Source organism: Callorhinus ursinus, unplaced genomic scaffold (assembly GCF_003265705.2).
Source record: "Callorhinus ursinus isolate GAN/ISIS: 27379988/994484 unplaced genomic scaffold, GSC_fseal_2.0 scaffold25, whole genome shotgun sequence".
NCBI classification, from domain to species: domain Eukaryota; kingdom Metazoa; phylum Chordata; class Mammalia; order Carnivora; family Otariidae; genus Callorhinus; species Callorhinus ursinus.
The window spans coordinates 23,214,589-23,224,337 of record NW_027397087.1 but is presented as its reverse complement, the minus strand read 5'-3'; the positions used below and the strand labels follow the sequence as shown (position 1 = coordinate 23,224,337).

The window sequence follows — 9,749 nt, the reverse complement described above, 5'->3', positions numbered from 1 at the left end:
GGGAGAAGGAAGGAAGGAAGGGAGGGAGAAGGAAGGAAGGAAGGGAGAAGGAAGGAAGGAAGGAAGGGAGAAGGAAGGAAGGAAGGAAGGAAGGAAAAGAAAGAAAGAAAAAGAAAGAAAGAAAGAAAGAAAGAAAGAAAGAAAGAAAGAAAGAAAGAGAAAAGGGGCTATGAATTTAAAATGAAAGCTGTGTGGGCTGGGCTGGCAGGGAGCCTCTCCACCTGCCTTACCCACGGAGCCCTCAATGTGGCTCTTGTTCTCTACCCCGAGGAGTGGCTCCATATGAAGCCAGGCCCCCTGACCTGGGATGACACCTTTATCTCATGGAAGCCATGAATATGGTAAGCAAACAGTTGTCCCCTGCTGGATGCAGACAGGACTGATGTAGATGAATGTCCACTGTAAATGCGGAGACAGCAGCAACCTCTCAACAATAAGTTATTTCTGGGTCATATTATCCTGTTAGCTCAATGCCAGGCCAGGCTCTGGCTCATTTCCACCAGAGTTTTGTCAAGGTCAACATCGGTGGCTGCAGAGAGGTACAGTAAATTATTAACCCTGGTTCCCCACAGGGCCCAAACCAGCTACAGAGGTCACCACCCGCCAGCCACATTTTCTCCCCAGTTCAGCAGCGGGAAGTTCACGGTCCACAGCCCACAGGTCTGCCTCTGCCCAGAAGGGTCACTGAAACAGATACAGGGAAGGGCAGCGAGCTGGGGCCGTAAGGGAAACGAGTCGTAACAGGATGGGGAGAAGGAAGCCGAGAAGGCAATGTCGGCACCTGGCAGCCTGGAGTCTCAAGAAACCAAGTCCCAAAGAAGCAGTGGGAATCTTCTTCTCACACAAGGTCGGGGGCTGAGAGACGTCGAAGAAAAATACCTGGCCAGGCAGAGAGGACCCTGTAGATCGGAGAGCATGTCGGATTCTAATGATGTACTGCTCCTTCGGGCTTGGCACGTGCGGGACTCAAGTTCACAGTCATTATTTATAAACCCAACTGGCTCAAAAAGACTTCCCCATATGGACTGTGGAGGACAACCGCAGTGCTTATTTTCCTGAGCTTCTTAATGCCTTGGCTCTTACTCCAAAGCCGTGAAGAACTCCACGCTTTCCAACTAAATTTGCAGGCATCAGAGGCTTCCCTGCCGGGGGCCACACTTTTCCTGGTGCAAGACAGACATCTTTAGGCTCTTGGGCAATTCAGAGATGGAAAAGCAAAGTTTTCACATCCTCCTATGCCACATCTGCCCAAATACTTTCAGATCCTTCTCAATGCCACCTCTTCTGGGCTCGGCCATTTATTTGCTTGACTTTATCCCCAGTGTTGTTCCAAAAAGTCTCTGATGCACATCCAGCCCTTTTTTCTAACCATAAGTGGACTCAGAGTTTCCCTAAATCCAGACGCAGCCAGTATTCCTTCTCTCTGGACCACACACTTGAGAAACATGTGCAGAAATTTAACAAAATTTTTTTAATAAAAAGAAAGAAAACGAGGAGAAGTGTTAAAAGGAGAAATATGTGCACTTGGCCATATTTTCCCCTTCGTCTCTAAGTCCCCAAGGATAAGGCCCATCTGCGACTTTGGAATATCCTAGGAAAGGAACCAACCTCTCCCCTTCCCTTCTCCCACCCAACTCCTACTCACTGCTGACAAAACAACATTACATTATTCTTTACTGTGAAAACTGCTGCAATCACCCTGTGGAACGAACACCTTGCCCTTTATTTTGTCTCTCATGAAACCAACCTAACAATGCTGGCTCAAACAAGTTCTGTTCCCTAGTGATCACTGGGGCAGGAGGAGTTTTCCATTACATCTGTCTCTGACTTGCACTTACACACATTTCCAGGATCCGAGCATGTGGTCCCCACAAACACATGACTTAATCGGTAGCTCTGAACTAAGCCACATCTAAGCACTGCAGAGGACACCTACTACTCTAAATGGCTTTCTTCTGCAATCCATCTGCCACCAACAATATGCCTCAATCCACTATGTCAGATATAGCAGGCACTCAAAAATATTTTGTTGAATGAGTAAGGACATGAACACAAAAACACATCTACCAACTGCCTAGGGTAAGACTACAGAGGATACCAAAACGTTTAAAGAAAATGGCTATCCCTAAAAGTCTCAGAAGACAACAACCCCAAAGTGTCCCGTGCTCCAGCTCCCACCTGTAAGCCACCTCACTAACTTTCACTGCTCCCCAGACTCCATCCACACCTCATTCCCTCTTGGGGAATTCCCTTTTCCTGGCCCGCCTACACAGAACAAAATCATCCCCTTTGCGTTTCTGCTTTACATGCTGGATGCCGTCACTTCGCATGACGCTCCATGAGCTGAACGAATACACGGCTACGGGCAGAGCACAATAAGTGCTCCCGGAGGGACAAAGGCTCTGGGGATCTCAAAGAGAAAGGGCAGCTGCTACCAGACCCCAGGAAGAGGGCATATGAGCTCAGCCCTCAGGGATGGCAGGGTTCTAACTGGCAGAGACGAGGGTCCCGGGGTGGGAAGGACATTGGAGACAGACAGCCAACATGACCCGAGACAGAGGAAAGATGGCAGGGGGTTGTCAAGGGGACACAGGGGAAGGTCCAGGAGGAGGATACGGGAAAGCAAATCAGAAAAGACAGGCCGAGGCCAGATATGTACAACTCTGGGAGAGAGAGTTAGCAGACTCTGTTAGCACTATTTTCCCAACAGAGAGGAGGATTCTGGGGATTACAGATGTGGTTAGCCGAAGGATGCAGTCATTGCTCACCAACTCTGCTTAAGGTCACACAGCAGTCATCTGTGTAAAAGGAAAAGAATATATATGTGCATGCTTGCACACACACGTACACGTACGCAGAGATTCCAGGTTCTTAGCACCTTGGGGGGGAGCAGCTGCCCTGTGCATTGTAGCATGTAGGCAGCATCCTCGGCCTCCACCCACCACAGGCCAGTAGCTTTGCCCTGGTTGTGACAACCAAAAATGTCTCCAGACATTGTCAAATGTCCCCCGGGGCAAGTGGGCAGAATCAGCCCAGCTAAGAACCCCCAACACAGCCCACCTCCCAAAGAGGTAAGGAGTTACAAGGGTTGGGAGGAGGAGAAAAATTGAGGGTATTTTGGGGATTGGTGCACAGAAACTGAATTTAAAAAAATCATGTGCAATGTTACTCTACAAAATAAAATATGGTACCCCCAAAAAAGGATCCCTGCCAGTAAGCAGTGGAGACCAGGTCCATGTCTCCAACTCTGTCTACTGCACCACGCTGACCAGGCTGGAGGGGAACACAAAGCAAAGGCCCAGAGGAGGCAAGCGGGGAGGGCGGGGGCAGAAACACACATTTTTGTGGAGGGAACGGGGATTCTTCAGTGTGACTGGCGCTGGGTTCATCACAGAAAACAGTGAGAACCAGGGCTGAAAAGGCAGGCTGAGAGGCAGCCTCCACAGGACTCTGACCCAGAGGGAAGCCATGGGGCGGCGGGGGGTGAGCAGCTGCAGGGTAGCCCACCTGCAGCAGGAGGGAGTGCTGGGGAGGGGCCAAATCCGGAGGGGAAACAGGAAGAGCATTACTGAGCGCATCCAGGCTGATGCTAAGGAGGCTGAACTAGGGCAGCGGCCATAGGAAAGGAGACAAGCCCATGGCACAGAAGCCACAGACCCAGACAGCAGACAGAAGGTAGAGACAGAGATCCCAGGGACAAAAAGTAAACATTCCTCACTAAACTCACGGGTTCCTCTTGGCCCACCTAGTGGAGGCACAGATCAGTACCCCCATTTCATTGTACATGGGATAAATTCAAATGGTATGAAGGGTTTTATACACGATTTTTATTTTTTTAATTTTTTTTAAAGATTTTACTGATTTTTTGACAGAGAGACACAGCGAGAGAGGGAACACAAGCAGGGGGAGTGGGAGAGGGAGAAGCGGGCTTCCCACGGAGCAGGGAGCCCGATGCGGGGCTTGATCCCAGGACCCCGGGATCATGACCTGAGGCGAAGGCAGATGCTTAACGACTGAGCCACCCAGGCGCCCCTTATACACGATTTTTAAAGAGTTTTCCTCTCACCCCATCTGCCTACTTGTCCCCAAAGGCAATCACCACTTATCGCTTTGCACCCTTCCTGAGATTGTCTATATGTGCACAAGCATATATGCATATGCATTCACTTGCGGCTTGCTTTTATTAATACAAACGGTACCCATTTACAATAAAGGAAATAAAAACAAGGACCAGGAAATTTCTGGGAAGTTCATAGCAGAGCCAGATTGAGAACCCCGACCTCTCCTTAAGCTGGTATTCTGGTATTCTGTTTTGCCGTTGTACATTCCGGTTCATTCACACGGAGACTACTTAGTGAGCACTCTGCAAAGTCTCACAGATAGAAAGGATAAGATGGTCCCTCTATCCAGTTGAGGAGAATGACATAGGACCTAACAGGAACAGTCGAACAGAACAAGAACTAGAGCAGCAGTGTGGCAGGATGCTGTATTTCTGCTGGAGTCAGTGGCTATCAGGAAAAGCGACACCGAAGAGATGGCTTTGTCAAACCATGGTATTAGGTATCTGTTACTACATGCCAAATTGTCCCCAAACTCAGCAGCCTAAAATAACACTATTTATTATCTCAAAGAGTTCCTGAAGGTAAGGAATCTAGAAGTGACTTAGTTGGGGAGTCCTGGCTCAGATCCGCTGAGAAAAATGTAGTCAAGACGCCAGCCAAGACTGCAGTCATCTGAAGGCCTGAGTGGGGCCCGAGGATCCAGTTCCAAGATGGCACACTCACATGGCTGTTGACAGGGGCCCTCTCCCTCATCACAAAGGACTTCCCACAGGCTGCCTGTGGGGCCTCACAACACGGCAGCTGGCTTCCCCCAGAGCAAGGGGTTCAAGAGGAAGCAAGGAAGAAACTTTTATGTCTTTTATGACCTAGCACTGGAAGTCATACTCTACCATTTCCTACTGGTCACCCAGATCAGCCCTATTCAACATGGAGGGGACTATAAAGGAGCAAGAGTACCAGGAAGCCCAGATCACTGGGGGCCATCTCAGAGGCTAGCTACCACAAATGCCTTATATATCTGGATTTGTTCTGACGTTGTGCATATTTCTCTTTCTACACTGCTCCTTATCTAATGGACTTAAAACTTATGACAGGTTCCATTTTCTGCTTAACGTGATCAAATAATAGTGCCAAATTTTTCCACCAAGTAGAAATCTACTTAATGATCTTGGCAACTCTTTAGAAAAATATTCATCAGGCAGCGTTTAGAGGGTCAGAGAGAGTATAGAGGATCAGGGAAAGTGTCACACAGATTAAGTAGGATTTCTGGTAATAAAACTGAAGTGTTTTTCCTTTCAGATGTTGAGGATTTAACTATTTGCAATATTCTAGTGGCTATGATGGTCCCTGCTGTCGAAAAGAGCCCCTCTTGTTACACTGCCCAGTGCTGTGGGCTGACCATATTCACGCCCGGACACGCATCTGGTTACTGGCCCTCAGCGTGTGGACACCGCTCCTGTCTTGCTCACATACCTGAACTCTGGGTGGTGTCCCTGATGCTTCAGAGATCTCAAAACATTCATTCCATTTGGGGAGATAGGCAAGCACACCACTCGGTCATTCTCACTACTTCTACAAATGCATGAAGGCATTTCCGGCCCTGACGCACTGCAGCCACCTTAGCAGACAAGTAACAAATGAGAACTTTCCTCCTACAAACCTCACCACCATGAAGCAAACTTTTCCCTTCTTCCAAGGTCCCTATCCACCCTCATCCGCTTGCTCCTGGACACAGTTTACAAACCCAGGCAGCCAGTACTTGGCAAAGAGCAAAACCTCACTCAAAGAGTAGGCCCCCCATGGCCCTACTCCCTTCCCTTTTGGCCCTCAGCAGAGAGAGGGGCAGTAAGAACCCCATTAAAAATGCAACTGAGGGAGGCGCCTGGGTGGCTCAGATGGTTAAGCGTCTGCCTCCGGCTCAGGCCATGATCCCAGGGTCCTGGGATCGAGCCCCGCATCGGGCTCCCTGCTCCGCGGGAAGCCCGCTTCTCCCTCTCCCACTCCCCCTGCTTGTGTTCCTGCTCTCGCCGTCTCTCTTTCTGTCAAAAATATAAATAAATAAAATCTTAAAAAAAAAAAATGCAACTGAGGGACCCCTGGGTGGCTGGATCAACAACCCATCCCCAACCCATTCCCAAGGTTAGGAACTGATGCTAACGTCAAATCTCCTGCATTATTTAAGCCTCGTCCTCCGGTCATTCCTCAGCACAGATGAGAAACGGACAAGAGCTCTCCTCCCTCCTCGCAACCCACTCAAAGCCTGTGTCAGGCAAGGCAGGGACAGCATGACTTGTAGACCAGGCTGTTGTGTTGCCCTCCCTGAGGCCCGGGAAAGGTTTTTTACTTCCTTTCCCACCCAATTAAGTTTCCACACTTTCTCTTCACACTGCAAGTGAACTCACTGTGATTTTCTGGGTCATCTGAGTGCTCTGGGTGTCCTGAAAGCCCTGCTTCTGCCACCCCTCCCATTGGAGCTGCGGGAAAATGCCCTCCTGCTTAACCACACTCACGAAGCCTCGAGGTACCGTCATTAAAACCTGGCCGACGTCCTACCCATCCCTGTGAGAGGAGTCTTCCTAATGCGATCCGGCATCGGTTCTTCCTCCTGCACTGTGATGCTCCCCACAATAGAGCAGCAGACTCACTCATGACTCCCAAGAGGAGAGCCCCTTTACTGCTGTGGTCCTAACCAGGAAATAGAGGTCCTCCTTGTAACTCTCTTAGGAGGTCCTACCCTCTGGAAATCTTAACTGGAACTGGAATCCAATTGTCTCCTTAAGTAAATGAAATTGATTTTAGCTCCTCTCCCAAGTCAATGCTCTTTCTTGGTCTTGCATTTAGTGTATTTAAGCGTCCAGGATTTCTAACCGTTAACTGTGAGTTTACGAAAAGGAGTTGAGTACAAAGACAGCAGGTTCAAGGGGTGCTAATGTCCAGAAACTCTTGGAGAGGTCCTGGGAAAGGGAAGTTATCGTTTTCATTTCTAATTCTTAAGCATTTGGTATGTAGAAGACACTTAGGGTGTCCAGGTACAGGATGGATGTGCAGCCTGCTTCTCTCCTGAATCTTGCCATCCAAAGCAGTAAGCCCTTCCCACCCTGCTTGTGACTCAACCCCAGCACCAAAACTTCAACATCCTCTAATCTGCAGGTCTTTGTTCCTACAAGACTGTAAAAGATCTTCAAAGCTAGAGACCATGGTGCGCCCACCTATGGGCCCTCAGTGACTGACACCAGTAAAACACACTCAAACATTTGATAAGAAAGGAATGGCTGTCTCTGGGACTCTTATTCTGTCTTTTACAAACCACAGCAAGTGAATTTGGCAGCTCAGCTAAAACACCAGGAGTGAAGTGCAGAGATGTCCTGTTCACCAAGGCCCCCAAGAGGTTTATCAGGACCCCTGCACTTGGGAGCAGAGTCACAGCAGGGAGGGGGCATATCTAGGGCTTAGACAGTGGGTCCCAAACAAACATGCTAGGACACCACACCATGCCTCCTATGTAGCTACTCTTTAATCAATACAGAATGTAAAAGAGCAATGCAATTACTAAAAGAGTCATTTCTGGAGGAAAAAAAAATAGAAGAAAAATGAAAGGAGACCTTGTTTAACCTTGAATCTTCCCCATTTTACTTTCGCCGATGGAAAGTTCTAGGCCACCCCAGGCACACGGGAGTCGGTGGAAAAGAGATACTTCCCTTTACCTGAGCACATGCAACCGTGCCACTTCTCCTGTTCTCAACAGTGGTCATGCAGAGTAAGTGGATTATCTGAAGTTAGCAAGCTAAGGAAATATGAATTTTTTACAGGTTCCCTCACTACCCTAGTTCCCATGGAGAAAAAAGAAATGAGATTTTTCCCTGAATCAGCCCTGTCTTTAAGGGAGGCAATTCCATTGATCCTGAGATTAGCAGTGGTTTTGCCATCTGAGCCTCTGCTGAACTTTTGCTTTTAAAGAAACAGTTTGTGGGCTGTAAGAAAAAAGGGAAGGAAAATCTAGAAGTGACACGGGAAAGGAGCACTGAAGCACATCATTTTCGTAAGATTGAGTGACATTTCCAGATTGTTCAGTGAGATGCAAACATGAAGCCATAATTTGAGAACAGTTTTGGAGGCAAGAAAAAGTTGCAACATTACTGAATTTGAATAAAATCTATATAAGTGTTATAGAATTTAAAACATGGACATAATGTTAGAAAGAATTTATACTCTACAGAGCAAAACAAGATGAAAGCACCGAGACTTGTATATAAATATGTAATGCAGGGGCGCCTGGGTGGCTCAGTCATTAAGCGTCCGCCTTCGGCTCAGGTCATGATCCCAGGGTCCTGGGATCGAGCCCCACATCGGGCTCCCTGCTCAGTGGGGAGCCTGCTTCTTCCTCTCCCACTCCCCCTGCTTGTGTTCCCTCTCTCGCTGTGTCTCTCTCTCTGTTCAATAAATAAATAAAATCTTAAAAAAAAATATGTAATGCAAAAACAAGTTGCTTCTAGAAGTTTCTCAAATATATCATTTATTAAGCCAAATTCAGTGCTCTTCTGCCTGCTTTCCTGTTACTGGACCTGGCTGCTTGTCTTCAATTCTCCGCGCTTGTGTCATCTTCCTCCCCTCCTGCCCTAAGCTGTCTCAGTCTACCAGGAGCAGCCCCCATCTCATGGAGTGGCTCACCATCCCACCCAACAGGGCTGCCCTGCCCCCGCTTCCCCTAGGGGACCCACCTGGAACTTTCCCGCCCCCAGCGAGGCCTCGGCACCTGAGGGAAGACCTGCGGCTTAGCGGTCTCTTCTTTCTCCCTCACCCCAATCATGGCACCCCTGTGGGGTCTCTCCTGCCAGTCCCGCCTCTCCTGGCCACCATCCCCCAAACCTGCAGCTCCATCCTCCTCACTCCTTACTTCTAACCACTTTTCCACCTGCTAACTTCCCCGACCTGCAGGTCACTGATAGGAAAGCATGCCCCAGGTCCCTACAACAAACACCAAGTAAGTGTTCCCTCAGCAATTAAAAACCACTCATGTGTCATGGCATTATTATACCCAATGAGTCCTCCCATCCTCTCCGCCTCACCTGTTCTATCTTAAGTCTTTCTGTGTTCTTAAAAAAATAAAAAAACACGTTATAAAAAATTTGAAATATTAGCAAAAGTAGAGCACATAGTATAATTAACTCATACTTATCCATCACGCAGCTTTAATACCTATCAACACATGGCCAATCTTGTTTCATCCACACCCCCACGCACTTTCTCCCCCAGGTGGATTACTTTAAAGCAAATTCCAGATAGCCTACCATTTCACCTAAAAATTCTTCAGTAAGTTTCTTTAAAAGATAAAGGACTCTTAAAAATAATGACACAATTGTCACCCCTAAAGCTTTTGCTTACTTTATTTGTTAATATCCTTAAATATAGAAACAGTGTTTAAATGTCCCCAACGATTTCAAGTGTGTGTGTGTGTGTGTGTGTGTGTGTGTGTGTGTGTTTATTTACAGTTGGTTTGTTTGAACTGGGATCCAAACATGGTCCATGTGTTGGATCTGGGACTCTGCCTCTCAACAGTCTCTTTTGATCTGTAACCATATGAACTTGTATTGTTCCACAGGGCTCCAGCCCAGACCCACACTGCATTTTCCCACCTACAAGGTGCTGAACATGCTGGACTCAGTACCTCAGATGTACTTGGCCACCGTG

General features: G+C 48.0%; 1 protein-coding gene across 2 annotated transcripts in view; it reads right to left on the bottom strand.

The window, feature by feature from the left end:
* CGNL1 (cingulin like 1) overlaps positions 1-9,749 on the bottom strand; it is a 154,913-nt gene that overhangs the window by 64,809 nt on the left and 80,355 nt on the right. The gene's annotated exons all lie outside the window — the stretch shown is intronic.